The 15,665-nt window shown below is 47.6% G+C and overlaps 1 protein-coding gene across 4 annotated transcripts in view; it reads right to left on the bottom strand.

The window, feature by feature from the left end:
• PKM (pyruvate kinase M1/2) overlaps positions 1–6,691 on the bottom strand; it is a 43,641-nt gene extending 36,950 nt beyond the window's left edge. Inside the window, exon 1 of one of the 4 annotated variants that reach the window (XM_043523396.1) lies at positions 6,303–6,691. The gene's annotated coding sequence lies outside the window, so the exon portion shown is untranslated. Of the gene's footprint in view, positions 1–6,288 lie in introns of all 4 variants that reach the window. The other 3 variants (XM_043523395.1, XM_037910607.2, XM_037910608.2) reach the window with 3 other exon arrangements.
• Between the last annotated feature and the right edge of the window lie 8,974 nt (positions 6,692–15,665).

Genomic DNA, 15,665 nt, shown 5'->3' with positions numbered 1-15,665 from the left:
CTGAGCTACAGCTCACTTCATCGGATGCATATTGTGGAAAATACAGATGAAGTGAGCTGTAGCTCACGAAAGCTTATGCTCAAATAAATTGGTTAGTCTCTAAGGTGCCACAAGTACTTCTTTTCTTTTTGCGGATACAGACTAACACGGCTGCTACTCTAAAAGCTTTGCCGATTGCCCCATCCACCTATGAAGGAGTTGTGTGCAGGAGCCCTAGATCAGTTTGAAATCTGGGAGAAGGGGATATAAAGATGCTCACAAAAAGAAATGTTTCTCTTTGCTGTTTGGACTCTCAAAGGGCTGGAGCTAGGAAATAAAAACAGATTCCCCAGAGTTAGCCCTAACAGACGTTCAGTGGACAAGTTTACACATCTGTCACCTTTAGGAACTTAAGACTAATTCATTTGTGCTTATATGTTGCCTGGTTTAAACCTGTAAATAACTCTTTATGTCTACACTATAAGATAATGTGGTATAACTTACGTTGCTTAGGTGTGTGAATAATCTACATCAGGGATTCTCAAACTGGGGGTTGCGACCCCTCAGGGATCACAAGTTTATTACGTGGGAGGAGTCGCGAGCTGTCAGCCTCCACCCCAAACCTTGCTTTTCCTACAGCATAATAGCGATAAGTTAAAAATGCTTTTATATTTAGAAATGGGGAGGGGGTCACACTCAGAGGTTTGCTACGTGAAAGGGATCACCAATACAAAAAAAAAGTTTGAGAACCACTGATCTACACCCTGGAGTGACAAATTATCCTGAACTGAGTGCTGGTGTAGATAGTACTATGTCGACAGGAGAAGTCCTGTCAACATGTCCTGCCTCTGCAAGAGGTGGGAGCTTTAAGCTGACAGGCCATTGGCTTAGAGCTTCTCTACCACAAGCGCTACAGTGATGCAGTTGCACCACTGTAAGTGCTGTAGTGTAGACAGCCTCATTTCTTTTTCCTTGCTAATAAATCCTTAGTTAATTATAGGATTGTCTTTGGTGTGAGATCTAAGGTACAAATTGATCTGAGGATAAGTGACTGGGAGCAACCTGAATATTTTGTCATCTTAACCGTAAGTGACCATTTATCCAGCTTGCCTGGGTGGCAAGATAGACAATCCACTTGGGCACTCTAGTCTGTGACTACGGTAAGTCTGTTATAGTGATCCAGGCATTCACACTTGTTATTGGGCTGGTGAAATCTAATTATAGAACACAGCACCAGTTTGGGGTGTCTGTCCTACTTTTTGACATTCTGCCCTGAGGTTGGCACTCAGTCATGAACCACTCCAGACAGCATGACAGATACTGCAGATTATTCAGGACCACATGGCAATTTCTGCTTCACCCAATTGATTTAGAATACCTCTCTCAGCTACCATCAAATTGCAGATTCTAAACCTGTATCTTCAGAGACAGACATTCAGACAGCAGCTTTGGGATGCTAATGTTTCTTGGATTTTCAGAGCACAAATTAACTGGTTAGAAAGGATAGGTGGGAGGGCCACACTGGTGCTGTGTTTGAGACATCAGTACTTTTCCTGGATGAGAATGAATTAGCGGTCAGATTAACATGATCTAGTTCAGTCTGCACCTCCCTGAAGAAATCAAGCTCACTACATGTTTGATTAAGGAGTCAGACTGATGCTGATAACGAGATCATATAACCCCTCCAAGAAGAATTAGAGGTCGGGGTGCAGGCATAACATGCCAGCCACACTTATCTGAATTGCATGTGTTACCAAAGCAACTACAGTTAAGCAGAATTCCAGAAAAATCCAAGAGTTCTCTCCCCTGTGCTATCAGCACACAAGGCTAGTGATGTCTTTTGGAGGAAAGGAAGCAGATTCATTGGTAGAGTGAAGATTTGAGCCCTACCTTGATTTACAGATGCAGTCAGAACAGCATACAACTGAAATACTTCCTAGATAAAGCATTTCTGCACACATCATTCAGTAGCGGCGGTTAGCTGCTACTGCTGTCGGTCCTATTTTTTCCCTACGTGCTATCCATCACACAACACTGCAGCTAAGCTCTGCTGCCAGAGGAGGTGGGGCTATATAGCCTCTCCTAGGAATAGGAACAGGCTGCTGTCCAAAGCCAGAGGACAGGAAAGAGGACACACCCACGTGATTTGTCCTGGCCATTTACAGCTTCAGCAAAATGGATTCAGCTTTGGATTTTATGTAATCAAGATTGGCCTCTTTCCTATCTTGCTGGTAGCAGGTGATCTTATTTATATACTAAATAGGTGATAAAAATTCTAGGTGTTTTACCCAGGAGTGGAGGCACATAGATGTAGACTAACTGCATTCTTAGATGTTAGATCGCCTCAATATGCAGTCAATGCAATATCAAACTGACTGCCTTATTTACCACCAGCTTTTCACTAGAATTTGTAATTTCATCTCTAGAAAATTCAGAAGGATCTTTTTTAGACATAAAACATTCAGCCCCAAGTATCTTATGATTTCACAGTATGTTTACTTTTCTGCTGGAAGAACTTGAGTTTGTTTCAGTTATCTAGCCACAACAGAAGAGTGGGAGTGAGAACTAGTTATAACTAAAAAGAAAAGGAGGACTTGTGGCACCTTAGAGACTAACAAATTTATTTGAGAATAAGCTTTCGTGAGCTACAGCTCACTTCATCGGATGAGCTGTAGCTCACGAAAGCTTATACTCAAATTTGTGAGTCTGAGGTGCCACAAGTCCTCCTTTTCTTTTTGCGAATACAGACTAACACGGCTGCTACTCTGAAACGAGTTATAACTGTTAGCCACAAAATGCATTATGCCCCACCCCCAAATCTGTTCTCAAACCATGTTAGAACCTTTCTAAAACTTTCCAATTCTCTAGTGAAGGATTATCTTGATAACCCTAGCATGGCCCAGACACTATTTTGGGGGGGGAGGGGGGGGGGCAGGAGTTAGAGGAACAGGAAGAAAGGTGGGGAGTGGCCAGCTCTGTTTATAAAAGCTCTTGATTTCAAAAGGCTAACTGCACTTCAATTTCCCTTGATGTATGGCTGTAGATAACTAGATACAAGTCTAAGATTCTTGAAGCTGGATGAAGTTATAATTGTTCTGCTAGATTTCAGTGACACAAATAAAAATAAGGCTACAGTTTATAGGAGCCATTTCAGGGAATAAGGAGTCACAAAATACTTGAGGGATTGTGCAAACATTAGTGGGTTGTATTACTTAACAGATTTAAAACTCTGTACAAACATAAGCAGCATTTTCTGTTATGCTGTGCTCCATCCCAAAATAGCTGGAATGCCAGAGCCATGACCATTTAAAAAAAAAAATCTACTCTACTTTTATTAATCTGAGATGACAGCAATTAAGTTTCCACTGCGTAGTAACAAAAGCACCATTCATGCAAATCTGACTCTAAAAAGAGCAGTTCAAAGATGTTTCAAAGGTTTTTTTTTTTTTTTTTTAGAAAACCAGTCTTTAGTGAAGTACAGATGATTATCAAAATTGGACATGTTTGCACAGACATAATACAGGAAAAAATACAGGAGACATTCAAAAGGGGCCTTCGCTTGCCTGTGCAATGAAGAGATGACTAAGTCACTAACAAATTTATTGAGCCATATACTGATCTAAGTTAGCATCTTTTAGGATACTGCCAGCTTTCTTGGCGTGGGAGGAGGGGAAGTGGCAAATACTCCCTTTTCCATTTGACTCAATTCTCACTCCCAGTCTGATTGGCCCACTGAACCTCAGGAAACACTAAACTGAAATACATTGCAACTCTGAATCCAAGCTTCTTTCTGCAAATTCTATGGCATGTAGCTGCAACCAGAAATAAGTGTAATTTGCTTAATCACTTCCCCCTTTTAGTAGCTCAGTTACTTCAGTGCCATATCAACCCAGTTTGATTACTCAATTACTCCTGCATTTGAGGGGAGAAGATAGAGGTGTAGTTATTGCTAGCTATTTCTCTGAAGACATGGCTCTAACAGTAGTATATTAAAACCCATGTATCTGAACCAAAACCAAGAATTGTTTTCCAGAGGTGTTTGGTATTAATCTGAATAAAAGTAGGAAGTATAGAATAAGGCAGTACATAGTACGGTATTCTAGCTAATTCTACCTTAAAGGCATAGTACACTACAAAGTTCAGCATCCATCAATAGGGTAATAGTTTCAAATTTACCAACACTGGAATCCTGTTTAAACAATACCATTAGCTGCGTTGTATTTAATTCCCTCTTTTGAGGGATACTTGCATGTTCAGTTTACTTTTACGCATCACCCACCTAAAAAACAGATATTAAGATGAAAAGTGGAGGTTCAATCCATGGCAACAATTTAGGAACTGTTATTTGATCAGGGTTACAACAACTCTCTTCCACATTTCTTTTCCTGCACTGTACATCAGCTGTTATATTGCAGTCCTGTGCTGTGGCACATTAGATGACCACCTCTGAGGCTGCAGCATCACAGCCAATCACAAGGGGTTGCAACAGCAGTGGTACCTGCACTCCATTGAACAATCCCAGCAGACACCTGTCCCCCTGCATCCTGCTGCAGCATAGAATCATAGAATATCAGGGTTGGAAGGGACCTCAGGAGGTCATCTAGTCCAACCCCCTGCTCAAAGCAGGACCAATTGCCAATTTTTGCCCCAGATCCCTAAATGGCCCCCTCAAGGATTGAACTCACAACCCTGGGTTTAGCAGGCCAGTGCTCAAACCACTGAGCTATCCCTTCCCCCTCCTCCCCCCGACCCATCAGGTTTGCCCACAAAGTAGTTTGTCAGTTACGTTTGGCCAACAGACCCACCAGGGGTAGGGAAGTTTGATCTTTGCCATTTTGACAATAGTATGCATAAGTGATCTGCTTGGGGGAGGACCAGTTTTGTTGCACACATACAGTCTCAGGATACCATCAGGGGGCATTTGTGATTCAGTCCTCCCTATGCAAGGTAAAGTTGGGATAGAATCTACCACAGGGATTCTCAAACTGGGGGTCAGGACCCCTCAGGAGGTCATGAGGTTATTACATGCCGGGGAGGGGGGGGGGGGGAGAAGGGTCACCAGCTGTCAGCCTCCACCCAAAACCCCGCTTTGCCTCCAGAATTTATAATGGTGTTAAATATATTAAAACATGTTTTTAATTTATAAGGGGGGAAATCGCACTCAGAGGCTTGCTATGTGAAAAGGGTCACCAGTACAAAAGTTTGAGAACTACTGATCTAGCATCACCCTCTTACACAGACCTCACAGTTAACTTAATAGCAATGTTTTATAAAGATCTTCCCTTGCAACTACACAAAATGGCATCAGCTCTGAAATGCAGATCATTACAGGACTGCAGCAGATGGAAGGGCTCTTCCTATTGGCAATCAGATCACATTTGACCAGACTTGGTATGCAATGCAACATAATCCCTGTCTCACAAGACTAACCAATGCTACAAGATCCATTCAAAAGGTAACCTAAGGATAGCTAACCTAGTTTAACAGCTCACTGTAGGAGGAAGACATCTCGAACACAGGATGAAGGGACAGAGGTTTAAACTTTGATTTAAAACCTTTTGAAAGGTACTTAATTGCCTCACTTTCTATTTTGCATCATATATTAAGTCTGCCCTTTCCTCTTCTACTGAAAGTCACCCCTGGTGTGGATTCCCCTGCAACATTGAAGCAATGAAGGTTAAAAGGATTGAGTTTCACCGGAGCCTTTAAGAGTAACATTGCATTTTCTATAGGTCAAATTTTACAGAATTAGTACAAGCAAGAATCTGACAACAGAAGCTGGGCTTGTCCCGCCTCAGGACGCGGCTCTTTGTTACGTTAGTGTGGTGCATCAGATGGTCTCATCTGGCTCTTGGAGCCCCCCCTCCCAACAACAGGCCGGGGCAATGGGTTGCACCCCCACCTCCCGCCGCCGCCGCATCTGTAACAACAGGCTGGCGCAGTGGGGCTCCGGCAGCATCCCACGTGCGAGGACGGCTCCCCACGTGCTCCCGACGGGACAGCCGGAGCTCGCACCACGCACGTGCCCCCGCGCGCCACCAACGGCCAGACTCGCTCTGCGCGAGGCAGCGGTGGCTGCGCGCTCCGCTGGGAAGGGACGAGCTTCGGCGCCCCCGCCCGAGCACCCCCGACTCGCAGCAGCGCGGGCCCTTCGGCCTCAGTAGAGGGGCCACGCCGGCCAGGGTCGGCTGACATCCCGGGCCCCTCAGCGCGGGGGGATGGAGGAGGCTCCCTGGAAAGGACCCGCTCCGCCCCAGGGAGTGGCGGCACCTGGCTGGCCAGCCAATCTCCCTCTCCCCACCCGGGTACCTGCTGCTCCTCGCCGCGTCCGTTCTCCCCGAGAGCCTCAGCTTCTCTGCAGCCCCGGCCACCGCTCCTCAAGGTGAATGCCGCCGCTCTACGGATCCCTCCGCCGCCGGCGCCTGGCTCGCTAGGGGAGGCGGGGCGGACGGATTTTTTTCATTAGCGGAAGCACAAGCTGCGGTGGGAAAGGGTAGTTCGATTTCACGCGGATAGCTGGCCAATGGAGAGGCGCCCAAGGCGCTCGGCACGCGGGCTGCGAGTGACAGAGGCAGCGGTGGCTGCAATTAAAGGGGCCGCATTCCTTACCTCCCCCATGCAGCAGTACCATCTCTTAAAGGGGCCACATCCCTTAGAACCCCCATGCAGCAGGAGCTCTGAAGGGGACTGCAGGCCTCACCCCCCCCATGCTGTAACATCTGTTAAAGGGGTCCACGCCTCTTAGCTCCCCGTGCAACAGCAGTATCTCTTAAATGGGCCACAGCCTCATTTCATTTCCCTTCCCCTGCAGCAGCAGCAAAACCTCTTATCACGGGGTGTGCCAGCCACGAGAGAGCTCCATGTAGGACCCTGCATTCCGCCACGGCCTGGGCTCCCGGTAGCGTCGGTGCTATGCCTCATTGCCCATGCTGCAGTGCGTCCAACAACGGGACAGCACCCCATTGCCCATCCCCCATGTGCCTGCTCAGAGGCTAGGCTGCCCTCCATCCCAGCTGGAAGCCTGTCCTGAATACCCCCTGCCCCTCCCCCTGTCTTTCAGGGCCCTAGAAACCGTTTACAAAGATCTTTCTGTTCCCCATTGTTGCTTTTCCTCACTCCAGTGACAAAGGGAGGAGGGAGCAAGCTGAAAACCAAGCATGACAAATGACCACTTGAGATCCCCATGCATGGCCAGTTTCCCTCCCCATAGGTGATTACAGCTGGGCTCCAAAGAGATGGGAAGCTTAGCCAAAAGCTACCTTTGAGGGTTCCCCAAAGACTAAAGAGTGGGGAATTGGGCTCTGGGTTGCTGAGACTACCAGGGGCATCCCCCAATTTCCCCTTGTCCTAGGAGTTTCGGGCCCTGCCAGGTGGGAGGCTAGCCCTGATAATGGCTGGTATCAGCAAGAATGAGTGTGTCTCTGACCAGCAGACTCAGAGGATGAGTTTGCAGTGATGGAGCACCCAGCAGCAGCAGCTTGTGACTCATCTGCTCTGGTTTTAAGGTCACATTGTCTTTTCCCTGAGCTGGAAATAATTCACATACCATGCTGAGTAATGGAGCACACCCACTTCCTACAGCAGACAACTCCTTCCTGTTCATCATATCACCACATATTCATTGGGCTGGGATCTCTGAATATCACAGTAAGACACATTATGAGAGCAAGAAGAGATGGGTTATTTTTTCTCAGAGTATAAACCCATATGCCCAGTTAAGGGCTGACATGAGTCACCCCACAACTCAGGGGTTCTAGACCACAAAGCACCTGGGGCAGCATAGGTTCCTCACTAGAGAAATGAAAGTGACACATACTGGGTTACTTTGGGTAAATCCCTTCCTCTGTTTCCCCATCTGAAAAATGTGGATAATGGTATCAATAGATAAAAAGTGCTCTAGGTATTATTTTTAAAGCAACATGCTTAAACAATAATTTTACCTAGCTATCATATAGCACTTTACATCAGTAGATCTCAAAGTGCTTCACAAAGAGGGGGAAATATCATTATCTCCATTTTACAGATGGGGAAATTGAGGCATGGAGCCATTAGGTGACATGCTCAAGATCACCAAGCGGGTCATTGGCAGAGTCAGGACTAGATACCAGATCTCCTCAGTCCTAGACCAGTGATTTAACTGCCTCCTAGTTCCCACTTTCTTGGGGTTATCCAGTTGTGGTCATAAACTGAAGACTTGTGTTGATATTTTCAAAAATAGGAGTCTAATGTTAGACACCCAAATAAATGCTCTGATTTTCAAAAATGCTGAGCAACTATTGACTTCAGTGGTAGCTGCTAGGTACTCAGCACTTTTTAAAATCAGGCCACTTATTTAGGAACCTGAACACGGATTTAGAAATGTTAGGCTCCTATTTTTAAAAACCTTGGCCTAAATCTTTTTCTCTGAGCCCCTGTGGACCCTGTGTCCTAAGCCATAAATATTTGTTGGTCAGATATAATCAAGCCCTACACGACTAGGAGCCCTGAATATCACTCCATGTTGAACAGAAGGCTTACGTCTCAGTCTGTTGGTGCATAAAGGAACACGGCAAAAGTATAGAAACTGATGAATGGTTCAGAGAAGTTTGAATCAGGTGCTTCTAAGTCCTCTTCCTCATAACACAAGAAGAAAGGGCTCTGTAATGAAATGGAAGGATAACATATTTAAACCTGATAGAAAGGAATAGTTTTTCATGTAATAGATAATTAGCCAGTGGAACTCACTGCTACAGGATTTCATGGAAGCCAAGAACTTGGTAGCAATCAAAAAACTTGATTTTTATGATTCATATGATTTTGTTATGTAGAAATGTCTATGATTATGTTAATATTCTTTCCTTCCCCCAGCAGCTGGGTTGGTTACAGCTGGGCGCGGTTTGCGAGAGGCTGGGAGACTGAAAAGTGAGACAAAATGTTTCTTTATTGGAATGGTGGGGAATCAGGGTCCGGCTAGATCCTTAAGTCTCTGTGGCCTTGCCCCTTTCATTCCAGTATCCCTCAGACTACAATGTTGACAACATCTGCAGTTACATTAGATAGCATAAAAATGGATAAGAGATATGAACCCTTGTGCTATAGAGCAGGGGTGGGAAAACTACGGCCTGGGGGCTGCATCCAGCCCTTCAGACATTTTAATCTGGCCCTTGAGCTTCCGACAGGGAGCGGGGTCCAGGACTTGCCCTGCTCCACATGTGCCATGACTCTGCGTGGCTCCCAGAAGCAGCGGCATGTTCCTCCTCTGGCTCCTACATGTAGGGGCAGCCAGGGGGTCTGCACACTGCCCCACCCCAAGGGCCGCCCCCGCAGCTCCCATTGGCTGGGAATTGTGAGCATTTATGGCCCGCCATACAATTTCCACACTCAGATGTGGCCCTCGGGCCAAGAAGTTTGCCCACCCCTACTATAGAGCATGAGCCAACCACCAGGAAGGGAGCTCAGGAAGGTGCTTCCCCTATGAGGAGTTTACTCCATCATTGTTTGATGTGCAGGGATTAAAGTACACGGGTGCATGGTCCCTCTTCCTCTGCTAAAAGCCAATGAAGGGCCCCTCTTATAATTATCTCTCTTTCCTTGGCTTGGGGGAGCCTTTCCCCGAGGGCTCGCCCTCCTGCCATCTCTTCCCTCGCTGGCGAAGAGAGGACTCTCCAGGCAGAAGACTGTGAAGTGGGATCTGCAGGAGGAGCCTGGCCTGGGTGGGGAGTTTGTGGGTCTCCCAGCTTTCCTACAGCAAGTGGAGCAGCAGCAGTACTTGGCAGGAAATGAAGAGACACTCTGACTGGAAGTCCCCACCTGCCTCCTCTCCTCAAGAGGAGAATTCTATGTCTCCATAGCTGGAGTGGGGAAAGCACTGGGAGGCAGAGTAGGAGAGGAAGAGTGGAGGAGTAAGAGGGAGACAGGAGGGGAAGATTTAGAAAGTAGCCCATGCTAGCATCTTATCATTGATTAGACCCATCCTCAGATCCACCCTTCCTTCTGGTCCCAGGTCTTTACCAACAGACAGGGCCCACAGGGTGTTTCACACTGATGGTAGGCTTTATCTCTGCTGCCAGATATTGACACAACCTAGGCCTGTACCTGCTTTAATCTTGGTTACAAAGATAACATCACCATCCCCTGGCTGTGTGGGCACTATCCTGTCACCCAGAGCTCACAGCCGAATAAAGGGCGCAGCTGCCTCAATCAGACTACTTCCCCCGCTCCTGCAATATTTTAAGCATTTTTACAGGAACAGTCTTTTTCAACTAAGCTAAAGGGAGGATTAAGGGCTCATCAAACTCACTCTCGATACCAAACATCAACCTAAGTAAAGTGAGGGCAGAATAACTTCCTGAATTCATGGAATTTGTGACAGTCAGATCAGGATGTACTGATCTGTTGATGCAAGAATATGGTAGATTGCAGTTAAATTTTTGTGCTGTAGTGTGTGTTTGGTGAAGGTGGGGAACTCATTGCTTTTCAGTATGTTGAAGAAGGAAGGGAAAGCCTTCTGGAATGGTGGAGCACATTATCCATAGCATTGACAGGGAAGGGAGGGTGGTAAGGAGTGCAGGAGACTGTTGTGTTTTGCGTGGGTAGGATGCGTCATGATGAAGTTAATCACATTTCATTTTTATAACCCCAGTAGTGTGGTCGGCACTTTCCAGACAGGTAGTAACAGAAGTCAAGTCCCTGCCCATAAGATTGCACATGTCCATGGCCTTTCACAGCCCTTATATGTTATCATGATAGGCCCTATATGAAAAGCTGAGTGGAGTAGTGTCCAATGACCTTCCTGGTTACAAGAAAACAAATGGTTTCTTACACACAGTTTCAGATAGCTCACAGGATGAACAGTGAGCAAGTGGCAGACCAACTCCATCAGTGGCCTGGAAGGACAGATGAGTCATCTTCTGTCATTAACTGTCGACCCATCTGCCCCTGCTTCTTTCTCACAGGTTGCTGTGCTATACTGACGGCCTGTGACAGTTGAACCGTCAGAGAAGATGGCTAGAGTCCAAGCCTGACTGATTGCAGCACAGAGAATGTGACATTTGATGGGGCTGCTGTTTGGGCGGTGCAGCACTCCAGCCAGTGCAGTGCTTCCAGGTGGGATGCAGCCTGGTGACGCCCATTGGCAGCACAGTGCAGCCTTTCATGACCTGAGGATTTTTTAATTGCTTTGGCAAGAAGGTTTCTCTGATCAGGACCAGGTTGTTTGTTCCCTCAGTGGCAGAACTGTGACTGGTGGAGGAAAGGGCTGTGTCATCTCTGCTTGGTCAGGGTCACTCACTCTGAAAGCTTTGCGGGAGATTTGGGTTAGGATTTGTAGTTTGGGGCCATGCCCTTGTCGGATGGTAAAATCAAGTGGGGGAAACGTTAGTCCCATTAGTGAATGAGACTTCCAGCCTTGCCTTTGAGAGGGCAGGTGCTGAAGCAAGAGTTAGGCTGTGACTTAAAACAATTGCTGGGTCCAGGAGGAACCATAGACTTATGGGGTGGCCTTGAAGTCACATAATCTCTCAGTGCCTGGGGGATAATAGTATTAACCTACCTGACAGGGGGCTTGTGAATTTAAATGCATTAAAGATTGTGAGGCACTTGGTAACAGGGACCAGATAAGACAAAACATACCCCAAAGAAAAGACATAGGACAACAGTTCAATCTTTCAGTCCATCATCAATAGTCTACATGTCTGCAGTACTTGCCTTCGACTGCAGACCTGTTTGGCAGGGAGCTTGTCTCCTTTCTATAAAGCAGAAGGTACATTTCCAGCCTCGGTGTGTTGGATAATAGAGATCTACCATTCCTATGTAGATACGACAATGATGATAGCAAACCGTGCAACAATCTGTGGTTTCTGAAAAATGATACCAGCACAACCACTGAGAGCACAGACATTTTCCTAATAAAATACGCCAATGGACAAACTGATGCTCATCACGTACACCATGCGAGAGCCTGTTGTCTGCCAATGTGCAGAAAGCATCGCAATGCCCAGTCCAGGTGGTGCCTAGGCCTCGTGCTGACCTTCTGCACAGGGACGAATTTCACCCGCTGAGGATTCAAAGGGGCCTCTATTGGAATGGGATATTCTGAATGGAAAAAGCTGTTTGCAGCAATGGGGAAATTAGCCACAGAAGGAAAGTTTAGAGCCTCCTTCCTCCAGTGGAAGGGAAATGTTACTGAATGAGTCAGCTCTGCAAACTGTGGTGTAATACCACACCCTGGGGTGGGGCAGCAGCCGCAGGGTTGGAGCTGCCTGAAAGAAAAGGGCCAGCTTTCTTAGCCAAGCCTGGGGTGAGCTCATCAGCATCTGTATGTGAGCCAGCAGACCCCAAGGGGACAGAGCACCACACATAGTGCATACCCGTGGGTTATAGTGGCAAGACATTGCAAAGGAACTGGGCCTGTTTACCTCCCTGTTTCTGATGTCAAAATAGCTGTGAAGCCACCTGCTGTCTGCTCCTGCGAAAGTAGGGGTGTTCCCACCCTGGTTAACAGGGGAAAAGGCAGTCCTCTCCCTCTGGCTAGAGGAAGGACCACCATCAGTTGCTCTGGGTGAGGGGTTTTGCAGCATAGCAAGCGGGTGGATTTAAGGATTAGGGCCCAGCAGGTAAATGAAGTGGGGGGCCCAATGGCAGGGGAGCTGCCTGGAAGGATTGCTTGGAAGGGGTAGAACTGGAAATCTGGAGCGGTGGGTTGGAGGCTAGAGGGAAGTAGGATGTGGGTGTTGAGGATGCTGGATGGGGGATGCAAACAACCCATGGAATCTGACCCCTCTGTTTCCATTACTGATGGGCTTTTTGGCTGGGGATTCTTTACCCAGGATGGTAATAACAATGTTGCTCTTCACAGACATTCTGCGGGCTCCATTTTTTACCAGTCTTTCCCCAGCCATTGAGTCACTGCATGCTATCGCCACTGCCTGCTTCCTAGCCAATACCACCCTTTTCTGGGTCAGCCCTGGCCACTTGTAGGCATCCAGAGGATGTTGCAGCTGCTCGCTGGTGCAGTTACCTCTTCTTTGTGGACTTTCTATCAATGAGGTCCTCTGCTGGTTTTCTGCATGGGTGGAAGCCAGCACAGACACCGTGATGGCCCTGGAAAGTATGTTCATGAGCAGGTGAAATCCAGCCATAGAATGTATATGCATGTGCAGTTTCTATGAGCTGAAGTGCCTAGTCTGGGCAGGAATGCAGTGGCTTCATTAGCCAACATGCTCCAACAAGGACAGGAATAAATGTAGCTCAGCATAAAAAAATGCAACGGGAGGAAAAGGAGGCAAAAAACCCAATCTCATATCTCTCCAGTCAAATGCACAAGGAAATCCTCATCCGAAGGTGGCTATGACCATGGCAGGAACACTCACAAAATGTTCCCTAGCACTAAGAAAGACAGTGAGATGAGCCACGTAGAGAGTTTCCAAAGCACAAGGTTTCTGGATACTTAGGGTCTGATTCTCTAGTGTGGCCTGTTGGATTGAGTGCCAGCCTGGTACTCAGTAGAGCTGGGCTGTAGTACCAGCTCTGCCATGGGCCTGCTGGGTGACCTTGCTGTCACGGAGTGTGGGGGAGTCCAGGCCCTGCACCCCTCTTCCTGGGATTCACTGAGCCATTCAGCCAGCCAGTAAAACAGAAGGTTTATTGGACAACAGGAACACAGTCCAAAACAGAGCTTGTGGGTACACCCAGGACCCCTCAGTGAAGTCCTTCTGGGGGAGCAGGGAGCTTAGACCCCAGCCCTGGGGTTCCCTGTGTTCCTCCACCCAGCCCCAAACTGAAACTAAACCCACCCAGCAGGTTCCCTGCTGCAGCCTCCGTCCACATTCCTGGGCAGAGGTGTTACCTCCCCCTCCCCCTCCTCGCTCAGGTAACAGGCTCTCAGGTCTCCCGTCCCCAGGGCACATTCCCAGGTCAACACTCCCCCCTCCCTGCTGCTTCACATCGTCACACTTGCACAAGGCACATCCCCACTCAGTGCCTCAGTTTCCCTATCTATGAAATGGGGATAATGATGCTGGCCTTCTTTGTAAGTGTGCTTTGAGATCGACTGATGACACATGCTAGACAATAATGATTATGAGAAGAGTCCCTCTTTCACACAGTTTTATGTGCCCGGCAGCTGTGTTCTATGCTGGCCATGCTCATTGTTTTATATGATCTTCATTAAAGGGTAAAGTCCCCTGCTCAGCAGGGAGATTACACAAGACCTATGCTCCTCAAGTCCTGTGTAAGCCTGGTTTGGAGGTGTAAGTGGTGCAGAGGCTTCATGCTGATGAATTTTTCCGTAACAAGCACAAAATACCTAAGCCAAGATTTTCAAAAGTGACCAGGGATTTTGGGTGACTGACTTGACACTTTAAAGGGGCCTGATTTTCAGCGGGTGGCAGTTCAGCACTTTCTGAAGATCAGATCCCCTTTAATGTGTCTCCAGTTGGGCCCTCAAATTGAGACACTGGTCACTTCTGAAAATCTTGGCCAGACCTGGAAACTGTGCCCTAGAATCCACTACAGATTCCTTAAAAGTACCAAGGAAGAACTCCCTTCCCACTGGGTGAGTTTGATTATTGGAAGCAAGATGTACTGATCCTGCAGCCATTTAGGCTAGATCCAGCTCTCTTTTCTGCCCACATAGCTCCTGCCTTCTGTCAGCATATTGCAGGTTACTGCACCCAATACTAGGCATCAACCAGCAAGTGTATTGCAGCAAAGGTTGTCTTGGCGACGCCATGCAGAGATAATGAAAAAGCAATACTTGCCTTGAGCTGAAATGCAATTCACAGCGTCCAAGCATGGACCCACAGGTGTAGAACTAAGCCATCAAACTGAAGATTACACAACCATCACTGCCCACTGAGTGTCATTCAGCTCCATGGTCCCTTCTGCACCACCCACTTCTTTGTCTCTCTGCCCCGAGGCCACAAGGACCTGTCAAAAATGGTCTGTCTAGGTTGCCACTAGTCCTGCTACTGATAGCTGCACTGATTCCAGACCCTTGGCTGTTAGTGTCTATGGATCTGCTGTTTCTTTTCTCCCCTCTGGTTGTATTTAATTCACACTTTGCCTCCTAGTCCCTTTCTTGAATTACATTTTATTGGTGGCTGCTGCTGCTTGGAAATCCAATACCCTCACTTGTATTACCCTGCTAGGAAGGGGTTAGGCTCTGAATCCAAAACCAGCACCAGGGCTGGTTTTGCCCTTGGATTGTGCAACAAAGGAGAAGCAAGAGCCCGGAGCTAGGGCAGAGCGAAAGTTGCTGGGAGGAGAGCCAGCTGCTGGCAAAAGGGAACTCTTGTAAACTCTCAGCCTGGAGCTGACAGGACAGCTGAGACCACATAACTGACACACCATTCTGAGCTCATATCACATGCCAGCAGTGGAGCAGAGCACATGGATAAATAGGACGTCCCACATGGAGGGAGGAGTGCATGGGCCTAGGGCAGAGAGCCTGTGCATACCTGGCCAGGTGTGGCGTGGCGGGGGGAAAAGCTGTTGTGCTACAGGCTGTGCCGGGGGCACGGGAGTCTGTGCAATCCTTGCTAGAGATCCTAGTCTGGGTCTGCTCCTGGCTTTGCCTGGGTTAGATAAATGAATTGTTCTCTTGTTAAGTGTGGGGCATGTTCCAGGGCTTAACTGCAACCCCCTCGGAGTAAGGGTTGGTGTTTGTGCTGAGGCACATGGCTGGGACCTGGGACCCCTTAGTCTAA

This window comes from Chelonia mydas, chromosome 10 (genome assembly GCF_015237465.2).
Source record: "Chelonia mydas isolate rCheMyd1 chromosome 10, rCheMyd1.pri.v2, whole genome shotgun sequence".
Taxonomy (NCBI): Eukaryota; Metazoa; Chordata; order Testudines; family Cheloniidae; genus Chelonia; species Chelonia mydas.
The sequence above is the reverse complement of the archived record's forward strand: the minus strand, read 5'-3'. Positions and strand labels throughout refer to the sequence as shown.